At 41.3% G+C, this 22,288-nt stretch overlaps 1 protein-coding gene across 1 annotated transcript in view; it reads right to left on the bottom strand.

Annotated features, from left to right (window-relative positions):
• LOC149319541 (cystathionine beta-synthase-like protein) overlaps positions 1–21,955 on the bottom strand; it is a 56,408-nt gene extending 34,453 nt beyond the window's left edge. The window contains exon 1 of the mRNA XM_089511944.1: positions 21,872–21,955. The gene's annotated coding sequence lies outside the window, so the exon portion shown is untranslated. The remainder of the gene's footprint in view (positions 1–21,871) is intronic.
• Between the last annotated feature and the right edge of the window lie 333 nt (positions 21,956–22,288).

Here is a 22,288-nt window from a genome sequence, read left to right as displayed (position 1 = left end):
AGAAGGAGACTTTTTTGTTCTGATGTGCATTTGAATAAAAAAGAAATCAATTCAAGGGCAGGAATAGATTGTTATAGCTGGTGCTGGGGCTTTCCAGAAAACAGGACAACAAAAACATTTGGCTATTTTTAAAAATCCTGAGAACTACAATAACAAATACTGCATTGCAATCTCTCAATACATTTGTTCATCTGGAGCAGACTTCTCTTATTATATAGCTAACATTATGTTGCCTTTTTCTCTAAGGTCTCATTGCCCGTCAAAGAACTAGCAAGGAAAATAATGAACACAAAATCTTTATGTTGTGAGTTAGCAAACGCCAGCAAAGTTTGCAAGACTTGAAAAGCAGGAACAAGTATAGTCAGGGGGAATCTTAACACCAGGAAATGCGGCTCATGAATGAGTCATTAAATACTCTTTAGCAAGAACCTAAATAGAATTTTCTTGTGCTGGGGATGTTTCCAAAGAATTGCATCACATTTGATCCCTGACAAGAGGGCACCTTCCACTTTCCCCTGACCTACTATATTGTTGACTTAAAAGCAGCAAAATCAGAAATGCATGTGTTACTATTTGTCTGCCAAAGGATCCTGGCAGCCATGAGGTCAGATCATGTTTTGGAGGCTAGGAGCAGAAGAAGTGATGCTACTGCCCCCAAATTCTGGATAAGCCCTCATGAGGGATGGTGATAAAAGATGATGATGAAGATGATGATTTTATTCATTTCTATCTATCTCCCAATAATGGGATCCAGGGCAGCTAACAATGTATTTTTAAAATTATACAGAATTAAAAATTATAGAACAATTTTGATAAAAGTATAAATACAAAAGTTATTTAAAAATTAAACAATTTATAAAGTTAAAATATTGAAAACATTAAAATTCATTAAATGACAATACTGTACTGTACAAAACATAACACAGCACATGTTGAATGACCACACCATTTAGTCATAGAATCATAGAGTTGGAAGAGACCTCAAGTCCAGTCCAACCCCCTGCCATGCAGGAAATCCAAATCAAAGCATCCCCGACAGATGTCCATCCAGCCTCTGCTTAAAGACCTCCAAGAAGGGAGATTCTACTACACTCCAAGGGAGTTTGTTCCACTGTTGAACAGCCCTTACTGTCAGGAAGTTCTTCCTAATGTTGAGGTGGAATCTCTTTTCCTGTAGCTTGCATCCATTGTTCTGGGTCCTACTCTCTGGAGCAGCAGAAAACAAGCTTGTTCCCTCCTCAATATGACATCCCTTCAAGTATTTAAACAGGGCTCTCATATCACCTCTTAACCTTCTCTTCTCCAGGCTAAACATCCCCAGCAACCTAAGTCGTTCCTCGTAGGGCATGACTTCCAGACCCTTCACCATTTTAGTCGCTCTCCACCCTCAGTGCAGTACCTTACATTTCTCCATTTTGAATTTCATTTTGTTAGCTTTGGCCCAGCTTTCTAGTCTATTCAGGTCATCTTGAATTTTGATCCTGTCCTCTGGGGTATTAACTACTCCCCCTAGTTTGGTGTAATCTGCAAATTTGATAAGTATGCCCCCAATTTTGTCCTCCAAGTCATTTGTTTAAAAGCCTAGTGATACAAGAATGTTTTCAGTTGCCACCAGATGGAGATCAAGGAGGGAGCCATCCTAGCCTTCCTAGGGAGGGACTTCCAAAAATTGGAGAGGCCACGAAGACTGGGAACGGTTCAAAGACTGTGGGAGTGCTAGGGTGAATTGGTATGAGAAAGTGGCCTGTGTTTGAGACATCTCTGTAGGATTTTGGAGATCCAAAATGGAGATCCATTTTAGAGAGGTAGGGAGCATGGAGCATTCCCAATGTCGTAGTGACAGATGTTGGGAGTTGCAGTCCAACAATATCACAAAGGCTATGTGTTCTCCATCCCTGTTCTCCTGTAATCTCCAAACTGAAGAAACAAATACAGCAATACGAACATCTTGATACATGAATCAAAACCTACCATAACAACACTTATAAGATACACAAACATACACATGATTAGCATTATTTTTCTCTTGATCTCTTGAGCTTTTAAAGTTTATATTTAAATAGCTGCACCCAAGGAATGTTTGCTCTTTGTGCAAGCTGGCACCTAAGTCTTTTTTGGGGGCAGGGGTTGGAGAGGCAACTGGCAGCCCCAAAACACTTTCATGCAAATAAGAGATTAAATCTTGGCATTAAATGTGGATAATGTTTCACAATGTTATCTGCAAACATTAAACTATTCTGCTTGATGCAGCCATAAAGAAAAGACAAAACACTTTCAGATAGAAAACAGGGTTTTCTACATGCAAAGTATGTTTATTGGACATGGTTAGAGCCCTTCCTCCAACAACAGATAAAAGAAGCCTATGAAAAGCAGTGGCTTTGATTAATCTGGATTTTTTTAAAATAAAAAGGTGATAAAAGGGTTTTAAAGCAAGGTGGGTGGAAAGGAGTATTTTCTTCTATATAAGGTTCCCAATTACAAGAAGCAAGTGAGGGAAATATGGAGCCAAAAAATAATATATGTTTGTTGTGCTTTCTGTTATCACCATAGGGGATTTATGCATCTCTCTGTGTATCATGTAATGCCTGTATTTATGATGGCTTGCAACACCAATGAAAGAGGTAATCTTATGCACCAGATATGTGCCAATGTAGCATATTTGTACTCCTATCCTTAACCAAGAGGAGTGCCAACAGCGTAACAGCTGCAGAAACCAAAACTAAAATAGCAGCAACAAACACACCCCCAATGCCTCTGGAAACTCAAATACCACTCACCAATCATAACACTACTTACTGGCAACACCCCTGTATTATCAATACACACAGCTTGATAACACCACGGCAACACCCAGCCCTAGAACACACCTTCCCCACTTATTGGAAGAGGACTTTCCATCTTGCTAGGGAAACAACATCTGCTTGCAGGCAATCTTAAACTGCTGTCAAAGTAGTAAGCTGCAAGATGAGTGGAAACATACTCAAGGAACTGAGTAGATGGGTACTGAACCCAACGCTGGGGAAATATAAATAATAGTGATCCCCAAGGCAAAACCTCTCTTTTGGTTCAGGTGGGAACAATAACTTATAAAGGAAAAATTGGGAAGCCAGGCTCAGAGCTTGGAAATACTATTTCTGGGAACAGCAACCTCAGAGTCCACCTGCCAACATGCACATTTTGTGAAGATCTGCTTAGGCTTCTCATACTATTACCTATGCTGGGCAAGGTAGATGCAAGCTGTAGTTTGCGTGACCATGAAGACCATATCCCTGCTTTGGACTCAAAATGATACACAGAACAGAAAGAAAATAGATCTATGAAAGATCTTTTCTTGGGTTAAGAGGACATGGGACCAGAGTTTAGTGGAATAGTTCAGGCATAACAAACAACAGGCTCTGGGTATGACTACTGACTACAGCTTCTCAAGGAAGGAGTTAGGAAGTAAGCCATTAACCCATGTACCAAAGAGCTAAACTACACAGAGCATTATTCAGTTACATCTATCTATGCTTAAAGTGGCTATCTGCTTATTCCATGGAGTCCTGATCCAGAATTACTTTCAGACCACTTTCTTATAAAAAATTGATCTTCCCTATCATTGGGCCCAAACAGACAGGCCAAAATAAAGCTGCTTTGGGTCACTTTGGAGGTATGCTGTTTAAACGACACACGCATCTTAAGAGGACAGAAACTGCGCCAAAGCTGTGCTCCAGTCCTTAGGACTGGAGCGTGGCTTTGGCATGGCTTCCGGCCTCTTAGGACGCAATCAGTATTTAAACAGCATACCTCCAAAGTGACCCGAAGCAGCTTTATTTTGGCCTGTCTGTTCCAGCCCATTGTCTGCCCTTGAAACTGCTGTTTAACCCATGCTGGCTAGGCAACTGTCGTATAAAAGTAACTTTCCCCAGCTCTGCCAAATTGTAGTATGAACATTATCCCCATAAAGCAGGATGCTCCACAAATAAGCCCTCTTAAATCCATTTCTCAGTAGTTGGTGTCCTTGTCAGTAAGTAATTTAAAAACATTTACAATGACAAAACAGGAAAGGGTGTTTACAAATGACAAGTTTCTTTCTTGTTCCTTCTCAAAGCCACTAGTTTTCCCAACTGACTGCTGCAAGTGGCTATCCTTGGGATGTCTGGTACAGTAGTACCAGGCTGGGTCTAGGAAGATGGGATTACTATAGGCTCCTTATGATCTAAGGACCGAGTAAGTCTGATGCCACCCCTGGGACAACAGCAACATCTGCCTTGCCCCCTGGATGTTTAGATAAGCATCAACTTTGGGACAATAATGAGTAAATGCTACTGTCACGTAGTAAAAATGTTCTTGCAAAATAAACAGCCTTTGGTTATCTGTAGTATCAAAAAGTGTATTTATTAATGGCTGGAATGTCTAGCTAAGAGGCTGGCAATCCTGTACCACTGGCTTTGCATTCAAGGCTATTGTAGGAGATAATACCTGGACGCACTTTGTTTGCTTTTTAACAAGATAACTGCGTCAACATTTCATTTGATTTGTCCAGTAGTCCTGCTGGTATGCTGTGTCTCTGCTGTTGTCTTGGATAAGAATCAAAAAGCTTGCATCAGCCACATAACTCTTAAGAGAAACTTATTTGAGAAGAGAGGCACAGGCTGAAAGTGAAACATAAGTCTGGCCTAAGGCATGCAGCTGGCTGAGACAAAGGATAAGATGTCCCCACTGCTGTTTACAGAGGGTGCCATTTTGGGGGGGAAAGTGGGATATAAATTAAATAAGCAAATGGACTGGCTGCCACCAAAGTAGGACTTAGAGGATGTCCAGGGTCCCTTTCCCACTACAGAGTTATAGCACTAGTATTCCACTTTGATTGCCATGGTTCTATCCGATGGAATCCTGAGATTTGTAGTTTGATGAGGCACTGGCTGAGTGCTCTGGCTGAGAATGAAAAATGCCCCTCCCTAAACTGCCAATTCCTGAATTCCAGTTAAAGTGGAATAATTGTACTATAATTCTATAGTACTATAATAGGTGATCAACAATAAAATAAAATAATATAAAATAAAATAATCAATCAATCAATCAATCAATCAATACATGTGGCAGAGGAGCAACAGGTACCCTTTTCCCTATTCCTAGACTGCATCTGTTACACAGTCCTCTGCCATGCCATCTGGAAAGGGACAGGAGCCGTATGGGTGGATAAATAACTATCCATAAAGACCCAGCTGGTTAACTGCTGTCACAAGCTGCAGTTAAACTGGGTTATTTCGGATGTTTGTGCCTGAAATATCCATGGGCTATACAGCTGGTACTGCATCCTTTCCTCACTACATGATTCTTTTTTCCCATAAGGTTTATTTGCCCATTCCACCACCCAAAGCCCTAATAACCTTTTTGGTTGCATCAGAGCAGCTGCATGAAGAGCCATGCAAGCCAGAGAAAACAGGCTTTGTTCTTACTTGATGGTTGGCTTGTAATTGCTCTAATCACAGTTTAACATTTTGTTTTGGAAGCCTGGCATCTACAAACCCATAACCAGGAAAGACTGCACCTTGTGCCAAGCCTATTTTTCTGGGGCACAGGCTACTTTTAAGATCCAATTTTAATCCTTCTCTTCATCTTAGTTGCTTTCTGTGTTTCTGAAAGCACATTTCTAGCTACATAAATTAGGTTCTAGATTACATAATATATATACAGACACAGAGATATTTGTCTCTACCATTATGGTTTTAAAGACCTGAAGAACAGATAGTCTTTCACAAGTTGAGAGAAATCCGAATGGCCAGGGTTGGCTAAAGAACAAGCACAGAATTTCCACATTGCACCAGATTAGTTTTTGCTTTGTGTTCCAAGTTTCTTTTGGCCAAGATGTGAAGAACTCGTGGGTAATTTTAGCCAGTTTTTCATCCTGAAAAGGGTATAAAGGCAAGCTCCAGTTTGTATCCAAGCAAGAACAGAATGTAGAACATAGTAGATAGACTGGTTTTATTGATAAAACAGCAATGATGTTGTGAACCTGCCTCCACACAAAATGTACAAGCAGAAGAGTGTCCTAGTGCTAGCCACCAGCATACCTATGCATTTGCTGAAGCCTCCATGCCCTAGCTGGGTCCCCACTTGCCATAACTACTGTACTTGGTTCCTGAGCAGTGCTACTGCAGCAGCTGCCCTCACGTGCTCATTGCCTTTGCAGGCTCTTTGGCTTACCCAACAACAGAATGGGTGATACAATGGGTCAACATCTGGGTATCTGCTTGACTTGCGCCTGATGATACTATCATCTGCAGGGAAAGCCTGCTCACAAGTGGAAGCCAGTGTCTTCCATCTGCAAGCCAGCAGGCTTGCCCAGCAGCGATGTTGTAATGGTCTGGGAACTGACAATCTACTCAGCTCCTGGTCAAACAGAATACTGCTATTGCCAGGTAAATAGCAGTGGGTGCTGGGGCGGGAGGCAACCAGTACTGGGAGACTTAAACACAGTCTGCCAAAAACTCTTAAAGAACTGGGGTTAGCCCTAAAAAAGAAGCTAAATCATTTTGCTCAACAGTACTGTGTTTATTTAGTCATAAAAAGTACAGTATATCCAATCTGCTCTGTAAACAATTCCAGGGTGTTTTATAACAAACTACTGTATATCATTATGAAGCCATAAAAGTTGGTGTCAATGGAATACTGTATTTTAATAAATCCATGTGTCCCATTCCTCAGCTATCCCATTCTAATACACAGGCACAACTGCAGGGGTGAGAACTGTGTGACCTACCAGATGTTACTGAATTGCAGCGCCCAGCATGCCTTACCATTGGGCTCCTGGGACATGCAGTCCAACTAATTTGGAAGGCTGCATGATTCCCAACAAAATATCAATGTCAGTGGAGCCTGAACTCTGATGGAAGAGTACCTTGCAGACAGGATGCCCCACTGAGAAAGCCCTGCCATTAGTGAGGTAAGTCAGCACTTAAAAGGGTCTTCCTGGCAGATCCCAGTTCATGGATGATAAATCAATGGTCATAGATTTTCTTTCCCATTACCTTGCCATCTGAAGACCTGAAAGGACTGCCAGTCCCAGTCACTGTGTTGGTCACCTAATCCCAATAAATCAAGTACTGAAGCATTAAACACTCCTGCCCTCATGCAGCTTGCAAGCAGCCATATTTTTCACACCTGTGTTATTTTTATTTCATTTTCTTAATTTTTGAGATTATTATTATTAATATTATTATTACATTTTATTTATAAAGCACTGAAAATTTGCACAGGTTGATATGGCACGCAATAGGCTCTGAGGACAGGAAGTTTCCTCTTGGATCCCTGAAACTTTCCCACCAGATGTATACAGCCACTATCTCTTAGGAGAAAAATCAAGAGCATTTGTTTTAAAGAACCAAAAAAGAAAAGGAAAAAGTGTCCTATGTGGGGCTACTATAGTATGTTCATATCCCCTGTGCAGTGAACAACTTGTTGATCATTGAAGATAATATCAGACAGTCCTACTGTACTATGTTCCAGCTTCTGTGGAAACACAAGGTCAAGAAAGAAACAAGTTTAAAAATGAAAGCTAAGATTCTGATGATTCTGAGCAGATTGGTAACTTTCCCCATTTAACAGTACATTCTGTTTCATAATTTGTCACAGTCCGTACAGCACATTGTTTTCTCTTACTGGGTAATGAAAGAGGTACAATATTTGTTTGACTACTCTGTTCTTTGTCCATTGTCTCTTCAATTTGTCTCATTACTTATCAAAGTATACAAAGTGAGAAGTGCAACAAAATGGTGCAATGCAAAACATTATTTTCCAGGTTTCCAAACAGTGAGGTATATGCCATTCCACCCTATCCAGCATTTCCTTTTCCCTCCTAACAGTCAGCATTCTCTAGTCACTCAGTATGTTCAGTCCTCAAAGAGTCTTTTGGATAGAGTACTCATCTTTGTATTTTTCTCTGTATTTTGGCAGAATTTAGAGGTTCTTCACTGCTAACTTTCTTGTGCATGAATGATGCCATTTCAGTTACATCACAAACAGCAGTAATCAGAATTTACAAGGTTGTCAATTTACACTTTAAAGGTTTTTCTTCCTGTTGAATGGGTACCATGACACTCATTTATCTGCCCAAACACTCAAAATAGCTAAACTTGGTTACTTCATGGTTCCAGAGAATTACTTTTACAATGAAATCTCAAGACTGTATTTTCCTGAAATGGTGTGATTTCAGTGCCAAGTCCCTACAAGTCCGCTAAACACACTTGCTTTAAATGGGTTTTAGAGGCACTCATTTGATACCAAAATTTGGTGGCAGCACAGTGGAGAAATTTGGGTGGGAGTGGGGTGGGTAAAACTGGTTCCCAGACCCACTCAATTCACCCACCCTTGTGGTATAGTTTTTAGTTCATTGCCATTTTCTGACTTAAAAGCTAGCTCTTTATTTTCTATCCCGCCTTTCCCTTGGAATTGGGCCTGAAGGCAGCTCCACAGGAAGATTTAAAAAAACAGGTACAATAAAGTTGTAGTATCAAAACATAAAATATCACATAACATATTTACACAAGTTAACAAGCACAAATGAAAATTATGATCAAAACACATTAGATGAAGAGTGCACCACTGGTAAGGGGCAACACCAGTGCACATTAGCTACATCCTTAATAAGTAGGCTGTTGCCAAAAACCCATCCAAGAAATGTGCTTCTCTGCCCATGAATGAATCAAGGTTCAGAGTGTATATATCCATCTTCCCCTGGAATGACGTTTCATAGCCTGAGGAATGCCACTAAGAAGGACCCAGTGCCCCATGGCTCTAAAGAGGAGCTAATATCTTCTAAGTGGTTTAAAGAATATATAATTCACATGTGTATCTTTATGTCTCATCATATAGCATGGTGTTTGCTTAACTGCTTTCATTAGCTGGAACCATTTGCCTACATGTATTTTCAATTCCCATCTTCTGCTTTTCATGTCACTTAACTGAATTTGGATAATATTGGCCACCACTGCTTGTTAAGCCACACAGCTACCCTGTGGAGATCCTGCTTTTAGCCACCATGCACAGGAGTCTCCCTGTTTTTATCAATGAAAAGCGGAAGAAAAGGTGAGATGGGGGGCTAAACGGAAATACCAAGATTTGTCAGAAGCTAATAAGAGGCCCTTGAACAAGATCCCACTGGCTGCAGAGAAGATCATTGTGGATTACCCACTGGAATTTTTCCATTGTATTATCCAACATGAATAATACAATCAGAGAAAAGGAAGAGCCACAGAATATAACCAATCAGAAGCACCCAATCCTGTGGCGCAGGGTTAGGATTAACCCTGTTTAACCTGGAGAAGAGAAGGTTACGAGGTGGTACGATAGCCCTGTTTAAATACTTGAAGGGATATCATATTGATTGAGGAGGGAGCTAACTTGTTTTCTGCAGCTCCAGAGACTAGGACCCGGAGCAATGGATGCAAGCTGCAGGAAAAGAGATTCCAAGTATTTCTAAGACACTAAGGTTTATCAGCATGTCAATAAATGTATAAATGAATCTTTATCCCAAACCAACTAGACTTTCCACATCAAAACTTACAGAAGTTAATTTTTGGACTACAACTCGCAGAATCCCCCAGCCAGCATGACCTTGGAAGGACAAATTATTGGTAAGCCAAATCTGCACAATAATAATGTTTTTGGTGTACTTAGGTTTCCTGAAACAAACATGGGCTTGCTAAGCAGGGTGTTTCCTAAAGCATGCACTCCACACTGACACCAGCAGGGAAGATACCTTCCACTGCAGATGCAACTGCTGCTATTGGGTTCTCCATTACTTCATGGTGTGCCAAGATTATGCAACACTCACTTGTACCAAAGCAGAGAGATCAGACTCAGTCAACATACTAAGATATGGAAGTTGTAGTCATCATACTGGTTACGATATATATAGCATCAAGGCTGTAAAACCTGAACTCCACTTGTACCACGGATCTTGCTAAGTAAAAACTGGGGTATCTATTTCACTGGGGTATCTTGATCACAGACTGAACATAAATCAAATGTGTGAGATGGCAACAAAAAAAGAAAGGGAAGAGAAAAAGGCTAGTGTGAATTTAAACTACACGTACAGAATCACAGTTTCCAACTTAGGAGCCCTAATAGTTCACCTTATTTTGCAGTTGTTTTGTATTTTGGGCACCTCACTTTAAGAAGGATGCTGACCAACTGGGATGGGTTCAGAGCAGGGCAATTAAAATGGTCACTCATATGGAAAACAAGCCCTATGAGGAAATGTTGAATGAAATGGGTAGCTTAGAGGGGAGAAGAGAAGATTGAAGGGCAATAATAGCACTCTTCAAGTATCTGCAAGGCTCTCACAGAAAAGTAGACAAAGACTTGTCATCTGCTGCCTCAGAGGACAAGATCAGATCAAATGAGCTTAAATCAGAAGATGGTAGATTTTGCCTGAACATCTGGAGAATTTGCTTGACATTAAGAGTAAAGTGACAATGGAACCAATGGTGAACTTACCAGGAACCTTCAAGTAGATTTATTGTGCCAAGCAGGAGTTTGGATTAGAACTGTGGTTTTCAACCTTTTGATTCTTCATGAATTTAGTGCGTCATGGAAATAATCACCCGCGCTGAGGTTTTCCATTTCCAGAGGGTTAGTTTGAAACAAAGCTGTCCTATTGTTGACTCTCAGGTGTAACTTTATCTAGTTATTTGATAAAAGAAAGTCTTAGATACTGAGGACAATGCCAGGCTCTGTTGTTTACAAAAGGGTGTAGCCTGAAGAGATGATTTCACATAAGCTTCTCCAAGGAAGAGTGTTGCTGAATTGTAAGACTAGCCAGCCCAGCTAGTCATGAGGAATGCTGCGAGCTGCAATCCAACATCTTGAGGACTGCATCCCTATTCTACAGGAAAGAGCACCATGTGGTGCAAGAATAATAGGCATTCTTTTAATCTGCCAAAATTAAATACGTCCACTTTCTATCTTCACAGTCTCTACATCTGACACCCTGAGGATTAATTAGCATAGTTCTCTTCTAAACCAAACCTTTTCTTAACCAAGGACTTCCTTTAAATAACTTTTGTTGCTGCATTCTCTCCAAGACTTCACTCAAAATTTAAAAGCATTGTCATCATCATGATCTCTGAACACTGAACCATTAACAATTATACTATCCATTAAATCTTCCCTCAAAGGAACCGGAGGGGACAGGAAGACTTTTCTCCTGCTTCCTCCTGCCAGTTTGTGGCTGGAGTGGACTGAATGGCAACACATAAGCCCAGCCAGCCAGCCAGCCCCTTGGCTTCTGTCATGTGGCCACTTCACTGAAGTCTTCAAGCATTTGCGGACCCCTATGGGAACACCACAGCCCCTGGGGGCCAACAGACCACAGGTTATGAATCATTATTCTACACACCAAGGCTGGTCCTACCATTGGGGAGAACACATCAGAACAACATTCATAACTTCTGGAAACTCACGGAAGAGCATCAGACTGCTACTTATAGTATCTAGTTTGCGATTTACTGCTAGTGGTGAGGAAAGGCAACATGACTTTTTACCTCTTCCAACCATCACCTCAGACAAAGTAGAGTAGGCCCTTGTTATACACTGGGGTTTGGTTCCAAGATCCTCCATGTATAACAAAATCTGTGTATGTTCAAGTCTCATTAAATATGACATAGCAAAAGGTGTTCCTTATAAAAAATGGAAAATCAAGGTTTGATATTTAAAATTTATACTTTTTTGAACATTTTCAAACTGTGAATGTTTGAATCCGTGTATAAAAAATCTTTGTGTAAGAAGGGCCAACTGTACCAGTGACTCAGAACTGTAGAACTGGAAGGAATCCAAAAGCAATCTAGTCCAACCCCTGCCAGTGCACAAAACTCAGAGCTCGATCATTCTTGGCTCTCCAATCTTTGTTTAAAAATCCCAGACAACACACCCCCTTCTGAGGAAGTCCACTCTCCATAGATTAACCATTCCTACCATTAGAAAGTTCTTCCTAATGTTTACTAAGAACACAGTACTTTTGTAGAAGACGAGATCCTAATCTGGTGGGAAGCTGGGGTTGATCTGTCTAGAAAGCAAGGCAAGTTACAACTGGTGGGCCACAGCAATGTGAAAATTGCCCAGAGCCACCTCCCGACATAATGAGATGTAGATCTCAATTATATGGTGCCAGAAGGGTGGGAATACAATTACACTTTCACCGTCAACTTTCCATGTTCTTACCCTCTACATCTGAAGAAAGAAAAGGCAACCAATCTGATGCCCAAAATCAAGCACCGTAAGTGCTGCTGTCATTTTATGTTAACAAGACTCTCCAGAGATACTACATATTTCAAAGCAAACAGCAACATTGACCAAACACCTCAGGTGGAGAAGGAGGACTTTTGGAAAAGTTCAACCTTGCTCTAATACTCATTTTCAGTGTAAACAGGCTGTTGGTCTCTTTTTGGGCACAATTCCAAATGCTGATTATGACCTATGTGGAGAGCCTCAGTAGGACCCCTTTTCTCAGTTCTACCACCTTCACAAACATGACTGGTAGGGACACAACACTGCGTGTTCTTGGTGGTTGTCCCAGGCTCTGGGACTCCCTTCCCCGGGAGGCCAGAATGGCTCTTTCCTTGCTGTTCTTCTGTTGGCAGTCAAACACTGCTTTATTCTAATGGGAAGGGCTTTCTAGAGGAGCACTATTGCTTTAAATGTACTGCTTTAAACTGCCTTCTATTATTTTTGTTGCACTATTAAAAATGCTTCAATATTGTTAACAGTCTAATTCTACTTTAATATTGATCTTTTGCATGCCTTCAGCTCATTTCTACTCATTTTAGTTTGTAAGTCAAGCTTAACCCCAGTTTTGAGGAAAGATGTGTGACATAACCAAAATGATGATGGAGTAGTATCTCCTAGTGTCACTGTCAATGGGATGGAAGCTCTTTTCAAAGCTCTACTACAGAAAAGCAAGGATAACAACATGGCCTTCATTCAGCAAGCACAGTCAAATAAAAGGTAAATTATGTAGATTGTTTATTGAGATATATTTGACTAACTTTTGCTTCTTGCTGCTAGAATTCAACATTCAGGATCAGACCATTCTAGATGGGCTCTAAACGTTTTGCTTGCTTTTGTTCTGGAGAAGCCTGTCTGCTCTGCAACTGTCTGTCTAGAAAAAAGGTAAAGGTATTCCCTTGATATGAATGTCTAGCCGTTACCAATTGTAGGGGGTGGTGCTCATCTCAGTTTCTAAGCCAAAGAGCCAGTGTTGTCTGAGGACTGCTCTGGTGGTCATGTGGCCAGCATGACTCCACCGAACGCTGTTACCTTCCCATTGAGAAGTGGTACCTATGTATCTACTTGCATTTGCATGATTTCGAACTGCTAGGTTGGCAGAAGCTGGGACTAGTGACAGGAGCTCACCTCTTCATGCTGCACTCGGGCCTTAAACTGCCAACCTTTTGATCTTCCAATCATCAGAACTGGCATCTTAACCACTAACCCACTGCATCCCTTCTGTGTGGAGAAATACAGTCTAAATTAATAGAGACATTTCCACCCATGAGGCCTAAGAAACGTGGCTTTATTTCCCAATACATTTGGGCTCCACTTCTCCATTCAGTGTCTGTGCCTGGAAACTCCCTAATTTTTGTCATGCTCAACAGATGTAATATTTACCCTTGCTCACATGACTCTGCAGCAAAGTATTTGGTGCTATGAGAGGACTGAAAACAGAAGGTCTAGGGCCACCTACCTGATGTCCCCAAGTTGTTTTTGATTATATCTGTTTTGGCAAAGGGTTGCATGAGTTGTAATTCAAAACATCTAGAGAACAACAGGCTGGGGAAGCCTGGCTTGAATGTAAGAGAAGAAAATGAAAACAAAGTAACAGACTAAACTGACTGCATGAAGGCCTGAGACACGTCTCCTTACCCCTTTCATATTATAAGGAGATCATTATTAATCTCTCCTCCTGCATAAACTCTACTGTGCCCTCAGGAAAAAAACTGAGGTCATTTATCAGCACCTTGGACAGAGGTTTCTGCAAGGTCATGTCAAAAACTGCTCAGACAATTTTCCATGCTACAGATTTACTGGGTTCTCAAACACATCCAAGATTTTTTTTTTTTGGTCATGCTTTTAAAAATCTACCATTAATTACTCCCCACCCATTTCTAGGAAAAATATTAAAACTATAATATTTTAATAGCCATGTGGGTCATAGCTTTTATGTATTTGCATAATTTACCTTTTCATCACTCTTAACTGATGCCTTGATGTTTCTACATTCTCTTCCAAGAATGTGCTCCTCCAGGAAACAGCAATAAATCTCCAAGACACTTGCAGTGCTGCAAAGCACTTAATGCTAGTATTTTACAAATATAAGGACAGGATGTGGCATGTTTACAAATCTTCAGTATGAGAAACCAAATTATTTAGCAATGTACTGAGATCTGAAACACTTTCAAAGACCACGAGGTGTTGGGAAGAAAAGGATCTTAATAGTTAGTTTTTAATTTTGGAAAAAATCAGGATATAAATAGAGATGGGAAGCATGTGACCTTCCAAAGACTGCTGGACTGCAGCTCTCATTATTCGTCACAATTGGCTACATTGACTAGAAATTCTGGGATTATGAACCCATCACCTAGAAGGCTGCATGATTCCCACCCCTGTACACCTAAAGTAAGGTGATGGTTTATATCAAACAAGCCCAGGATTATGCTAAGTTCACATAGAAAGAGATTTCAAAGCAACATGTGGTCCTTATAAGGTTTATCGAAGACTTTCCCTATAAGTGAAGAATACAACCCATTGTAAATCCTTCCATTCCTCAATCTGCATTTCAAGGTATAGTTATATGGGTATCATTGGAGCAATTCCATTTCATAGCCTGATCCTCAGAGGTAATGCAAATACATGTAAGAAAGACTGTGGAGTAGTCAACACTTCTTTGACTTCTGGGCTATTACCATATGCCCATCACCAACGTGGTCCCAGACAAAATGACTTTCAAAGCATTCTGGGTGGCTGTAGACTCTGATGGGGACCACATTTCAAAATGTGAAGAGAAATTCCCCATAAATATAACTGCATATTTGACAAACTAGGGCTCTCTCTTTTCCTCTTTAGGAAAATTCAATGTATGTGTGTGCATGTACATACAAGTCTTTCATCCAGAAAGCTCTCCCATTAAGTGGAATCCTTGAGTGAGAAAATGACATATATACATGTCCATATCCTTCCTTCACTGAAGTGAATTAGGCCACCCATCAGCCTAAGCACTTTCAGTTATCTGTAGGTGGGGAAAGTTATAACATCAATAATCAGGAGCCCTGGTGGCACAGTGGTTAAAGGCCTGTATTGCAGCCACTCACTCACAAACTACAAGGTTGCAAGTTCAATATCAGCCAGGGGCTCAGGCTCGACTCAGGCTTGCATCCTTCTGAGTACCCAGATTGCTGAGAGCAACTAGCTTACACATTGTAAACCACTTAGGGAGTGCTTAAGTGCACTGATAAGCAGTATAGAAATGTACTTGCTATTGATGCTATTGCTATCAATACGGTCCTCTATGGAACAGGTATCAAAGATGGAAGCTAAATTAATTTAGAGTTTTTATATCCCACTTTTCAAGAATACCAATCTCTGGGCATACCAACATTGTCCTAAAACAAAACCATGCATATTTAACACAAAGTTGGCCAAACTGTGAACAGCCAGATCAGTAAGCATGGCCAAAACACTTTCAAAGATGCAGGATGGGGAAATAAATGCATCAGTTATGAACAATCTGACCATTTCGTGAATATCAGAAGGCAGGAAACTGATCTCACTCAGTGGTGATATTTCAGTGAACAAGAACAAGCTGTCAATGTCTCATCAAAAAAATCTTGTCAGAAGATTTTAATTATCCAAAAGAAACAGCATGCAACACTATTTTTACAGCCTCCAGCCAGAACCTTATGTATAATTACATCTGTTATCTTGAGAACTTTAAAGACTGTTATTATATAACTTTCACATGTTACTACTCACTGGCAGAGTGACAACAACTTAACAGTCTTGTCAGAAAGTGAGTTATCACAAAATCAAATCATGGCATGTACAACTTCTCTTTTCTTTTCAGGGGGTGGTGGAATTCATGCCTAAGCTTTCAGAAATGTATTTTAACTGAGATCTCTTCCATCACTGCATTTGTTTGTGCAATTAAGTACTCACATACATATTTGGTAAATTTTCAAGACAGTAGTCTCTTAAAACAGTTATAATAACCACATAAAACATGTTCTAGCAACCTTATGCAATTATTTCACGCAGTCCCTATTATCACTTACATTCATGCTGGGATTTGTTTTTTCAGCTTGCTGGAATCAAAAGTTTTGAGAAACTCATATATCACATGGCATTACCTTCTTACCCTCCACCTTTAGCCATCTCTCTTATTCTCACAGTCCTAGGACAGACAGAATAGTCTGGTGCAGACTCTCCAAACATTGACCATAGTTGCCCCGAGGACCTCCAAATGTCTAGAGAGAACACCTCTATAAGCATATGGAGGTCCTCCAGTGCAGCTCTGTGGTTAATGTCCAGCAGAAATTTCGGCCTGTTACAGACTGCCAAAATAAGGCTGCTTCGGGTCTCTTTGGAGGTATGCTGTTCAAATGATGCATGCATCCTAAGAATCCGGAAGCTGCACCAAAGCTGCACTCCAGTGCTTAGGAATGGAGTGTGGCTTTGGTGCGACCTCCGGACTCTTAGGACCCATGCATCAGGGGTAGGCAACCTGCGGCCCGGCAAGGCCTTGGGTCCGGCCCCAGCCCGGTCCTGCCACCGATTGCCGCCGGAGCCTTTGGCCTCTCGCGTGAGGGCGTGGGGCCTTTGGCCTATCAGGAGGAGGCGGGCAAGGGGGGGCAAGCGGCAGGCAAGGGGGGCAATTGTCTATAGAAGCCTCAGAAACATGCATTTATATTAACATTTTTTTAAAAATCAGCAAATTTTTTCACGTGTCCTCCATTTTTTAAAAAAGTGTCCTCCATTTGAAAATTCTGCCCCACATTTGTCCCGGTTTATTTATTTTAAAAAATTAATTATTTATTTTTTGGCTCCCCTCCCCCCCCCCCCCCCCCAGTTGTCTGAGGGACAGCAACCCGGCCCCCGGCTCAAAAAGGTTGCCTACCCCTGGTCTAAAGCATGGATATTAACATAGTCTTTCCCACATTTTTTAGATTGTAAGCCCGAGGGCAGGGAACCGTCTAACTAAAAAGATTGCATGTACAGCGCTGTGTAAATTTACAGCGCTTCATAAATAAAGGTTAATAATAATAATAATAATAATAATAATAATTTCGCTCCATATTTGTATACACACATGGCACAAACAGTACATAAATGGCTCAAGGACACAATTTATTTTCATATGTATAAGCAACTTTAAAGATTGCTTTGTAGCTGGTTCCTATGCATTTACACTGATAATACATTTTAACTCATAAAAACACATTAGGAATTATAGTCTGACAACAGAACTCTTTCAAGTTCCAATATTACTGAATGAATGCAGGACATCAGGAACCCTGATTGTGTGAGTTGAGACCCTACATACATACAGTTTATGTACATATAGCACATCTCCAATTTCAGCTAATGGACACAGATTAAGGGCATGGCCAATACTGGCTTAGAAGATAGGGCCAAGATCTCTCAGTGAAGACCTATGTGAGTGAAATACAGCTATAGCTTCAGCCTGCAGCACATCTTTGAAGATGCAGTTTGGGGAAGGTGTGTCAAGGAATACTCATTTTGCCATGCCTTAAAGTACATTGTCAAAGTTGTGGAAGGAACCACATACAATTTTCTATAATGACCAGTGTGAACAGAATGTAAACATATAAAGACTTACGATAAAATATTCTGGTTTAGGAAAACTTGCCACCACCAACTGATGAATCTACTAGTTCTACTTCTACAGTAATGCAATATTTTAAGAATAGCTTCTCATCCACACAAATATTTGCTTACAAATCACACACAAGTGCACAACAACATAATGGAAACCTATTTGTGGGTAAACACACATAGGATTGCTGTGTAAATCAGCCAATTCAGAATGTGTAGCCACAGTGACCTCTGTTTGCTTATCTTCTTCCTTTTTCTTTGCTAATGGCTCATAAATATCCTTGCATTCTCACTCTATACATTCCCCAAAAGATCAGATTATGACTTGTGATATCAAATATTGCTGTTTCACCAGGAAAGGGGGAACAGCAGCAACAAAAGGTAATCAGGTTTGTCCGGTCCCAGTCCATCGTTTTACTGATGTAATGAGAGCTTGGAGGGAAGAGAACTGCTGTATGATAGCATTCCTTTAAGAAAAAGGAAACCACAGGAATTTCTGGAATTTTGCCAGACTGGAACTATATCCAGCATCTTTTGACCTCTGATCTGAAGCCATTTGGAAAAACCTCTCCAGCCACTCTATCTGCAGGCCATCTGTAATTGGAGTCTTGACGAGTTACCCAAGACAGATCCTCTTTCTTATGTCCATGTAGGAGAAGTAAAAGTTTCAGCAAGATGTTGATGAAATTATGCTGTTTCCACAAGCCATGCTTGTGAATTTACCATAGTGATCTCTTAATTCACCATTCTCACTTCCTGCAAAAGTAACCTACAGTGGCTAGAACATAAAAACACAGAAAAAGCTATCTTTTTAGGACTACAACTCCCAGAATACTCCACCCATATAATCTGCCTGAATATTAACAAGTGAAAAATGAAAGGTGGAAATACATTTTCAGATCAAATGCACAGTCAGGACCACCGTTCCCAATGGCTATGTTGGCTAGTAGACTCTGAGAGTTAACAGGTCTAAAGAAATTTTCTCTGCTGTGCTTGAATGCATGGTTGATTTGCAAATGACTTGTTTAAATGTCCATTTCCCACCTTTTGTTAATATTATTAATATAAGTGATACATTACAGACTAACAGCCTTTTAATTTATAAGGCCCGAATTGGTTTTTGCTTAAGTAAATCCACAACATGAATGTTAACCTTGCATTTAAAATGCTCTTTCCTACATTTATTAATGTAATATCCACATATTGCACAGTGTTTTAGTAGCTTAGGTGCACTTTTTAGCTTAAGGTGTTTAAACAGCCTTAAAGGAAGAAAGGTTGTTGATTCCTATGCATTTTGACTCACAGTCCCAGTGAATTAGCATTCAGCTTCAGCCTTACAAACACCTATCTGGTAGTAAAAACCCAAATGAATACTGTGGAAATTACTTCTGAGTAAACTTTTGGTTTAGTGGTTTGAGTGTTGGACTACAACTCTGGAGACCAGGGTTCGAATTCCTGCTTGGCCATAAAAACCCACTGAGTGGCCTTGGGTAAGTCACATTTTCTCAGCCTCAGAGGAAGGCAAATGCAAATGCCCTCTGAACAAACCTTGCCAAAAAAACCCATGATAGGTTCATATGAACCTGACTTGAAGGTAAACAACAAAACATGTAGTGCAGTGGTTCTCAGCCATTACCATTTTATGTCCCATCTATCACTCCCTCAAAGTAACCAAGACCCACCATGACAAAAATAAGAAGCCTGCTTTCCTGAAGAAGAGGCTAAAGTAAAATATTTCAGGTGTGTCCACCTGAACTACTTCTGTGTCCCACTACTGGTAGAGGGACCACTGATGTATAGGCCAACCCTATCTGTGTAACTTAAAAATCTGTTTCCAAATTGCAGAAGAAAAGTCCTGCTGGATCAAACCAAAGGCCCCTTGAGTCAAACATCCTCTCTAATCCAAATAGTTGCCCATGGCTTCATCTGCACTTCATCTATAATGCAGAGAATCATAGAATCCTAGAGTTGGAAGAGACCACAAGGGCCATCCAGTCCAACCCCCTGCCATGCAGGAACTCTCAATCAAAGCATCCCCAACAGATGGCCATCCAGGCTCCGCTTAAAGACCTCCAAGGAAGGAGACTCCACTCCGAGGGAGTGCATTCCACTCTTGAACAGCCCTTACTGTCAGGAAGTTCCTCCTAATGTTGAGGTGGAATCTCTTTTCCTGTAGCTTGCATCCATTGCTCCGGGTCCTGTTCTCTGGAGCAGCAGAAAACAAGCTTGCTCCCTCCTCAATATGACATCCCTTCAAATATTTAAATAGGGCTATCATATCACCTCTTAACCTTCTCTTCTCCAGGCTAAACATCCCCAGCTCCCTGAGTCGTTCCTCATAGGGCAAGGTTTCCAGACTTTTCACCATTTTAGTCACTCTCCTTTGGACATGCTCCAGTTTCTCAATGTCCTTTTTGAATTGTGGTGACCAGATCTGGACACAGTATTCCAGGTGGGGCCTGACCAAAGCAGAATTCAGTGGCACTATTACTTCCCTTGATCTAGACACTAAACTTTTATTGATGCAGCCTAAAATTGCATTGGCCTTTTTAGCTGCTGCATCACACTGTTGACTCATGTTCAATTTGTGGTCTACTTGGACTCCTAGATCCCTTTCACATGTAGTCTCATTCAGCCAGGTGTCACCCATCCTATATCTGTGCATTTCATTTTTCTGCCCTAAATGCAGTACCTTATATTTCTCCCTGTTGAAGTTCATTTTGTTAGCTTTGGCCCAGCTTTCTAGTCTATTCAGGTCATTTTGAATTTTGATCCTGTCCTCTGGAGTATTGGCTATTCTTCCTAATTTGGTGTCATCTGCAAATTTGATAAGTATGCCCCCAATTCTGTCATCCAAGTCATTGATAAAGATGTTGAACAGCACTGGACCCAGGTAAGTTTGACACAGTCTTAACTGCCATGGAATCCTGGAATCTGTAGTTTGTTGTGGCACCAGAGATCTAAGACAGAGAAGGCTTAACATGCTCAATCAAGTGCAGTTCCCAATATCCATAGCATTGAGTCATGGTAGTTACAGTGGTGTCAAACTGTTTTATTTCTGCAGTGTGGATGCAAGCCAGAGAAACCCACAAACAGGGCAATGGAGCAAAGGTGCTTCACAATCAAATCCCACCCAATGTTTTTGTTTTGAGGCTGTCCATGATAAGTCAGAAAATGACTTGAAGGCACACAACAACAACAGATATAGTTTCAACTAGTAAGAGAACAGGACATAAAGGAAAAGATTCCTGATAAATAAACTTTAGCCTTCCTGGCATCCTCTATTCCAGAGGTCCCTAAAATGTGCCCTTTAATAAGAGCTTTGTTTGGACTTCATCTCCCACAAGCCTTAGCCATGTTGGCCAATAGCCTGGGATTCTGGGAGCTGAAGTCCAAAATCCAGTTTGGGGACCACTGCACCCTGTTTTGATGAGATGCCAAGCGAGCTTGCAAACAATGGAGATAGATGGTGCAAGAAAATAAACACCCAGAAACACAAACACACACAAAGCCAGGTTGTGATTTCACAAAGGGACTAAAGGGAAAGAGAACAAAATGTACATGTTTGCACTTCACACACAAATGATGCAATCAGGAGACGAGCCAAAAGAAAAAAGAAACAGACATCCTACAGTTGCAAGGAGGAAAAACAAAGGCTGCATCCACAACGTGGAAATAACCCGGTTTGATACCGCTTTAACTGCCATAGCTCAAGGCCATTCTGGGAATGGTAGTTTGTTGTGGCACCAAAGGTGCCACAACAAACTACCATTCCCAGAATGGCCTTGAGCCATGGCAGTTAAAGCGGTATCAAACCGGGTTATTTCTGCTTGTGGTGTGCTGCTGCCTTTCCCCAGCTTATCTTGGGACTCCAACTCCCATCACCCTGGTCAAGAAGGATGATGGGTGCTTCAGTTCAAGACCACCACCAATTCCCCCATGTGACTCAATTACCAAAGGAATGGCCCCTTTTGCCTTCTTCCTCCCTGCTATCACTTACTTTGAGAAGAGAAAGGTGAGTGGATGAATGAATGAAGAGATACAGAGATGGATGGAGCCTGGCTGAAGGACGTCTGCTCTCCCCGGAGGCTGCACAGCGAATGAGAGAAGGCAAGGAGCCCTGCTGGTCGAATCTTCAGGGAGAAGGGACGGCGGTGATTGGCTGCGACGTGGGCGTGGGGGGACACCCGGGAGCCAATCAGGAGTGAGAGTGAGGCGTGCCTCATCCCGCGAAAATGGCTTCCCCGTTCGCCTGTAGAGGGCGCCCGCCCAGGCTCTGGAGACGGCTTAGAGAAGCGGTGCTTTGGGATGCAGGCGACACTTCCGGGCTCGCCTTCGACGCCTTGGGTCCCAGCAGCCACTCTGCTGAAATAACCCACTTTGAGACCAATGCTAGGGAATCCTGGGAAGTGAAGTG

Source organism: Sceloporus occidentalis, unplaced genomic scaffold (genome assembly GCF_023333645.1).
Source record: "Sceloporus occidentalis isolate IW3139 unplaced genomic scaffold, rSceOcc1.0.p SCAF_2, whole genome shotgun sequence".
NCBI lineage: Eukaryota > Metazoa > Chordata > Lepidosauria > Squamata > Phrynosomatidae > Sceloporus > Sceloporus occidentalis.
Note: the sequence above shows the minus strand (reverse complement) of the source record. Positions and strands in the feature narration are given on the sequence as shown.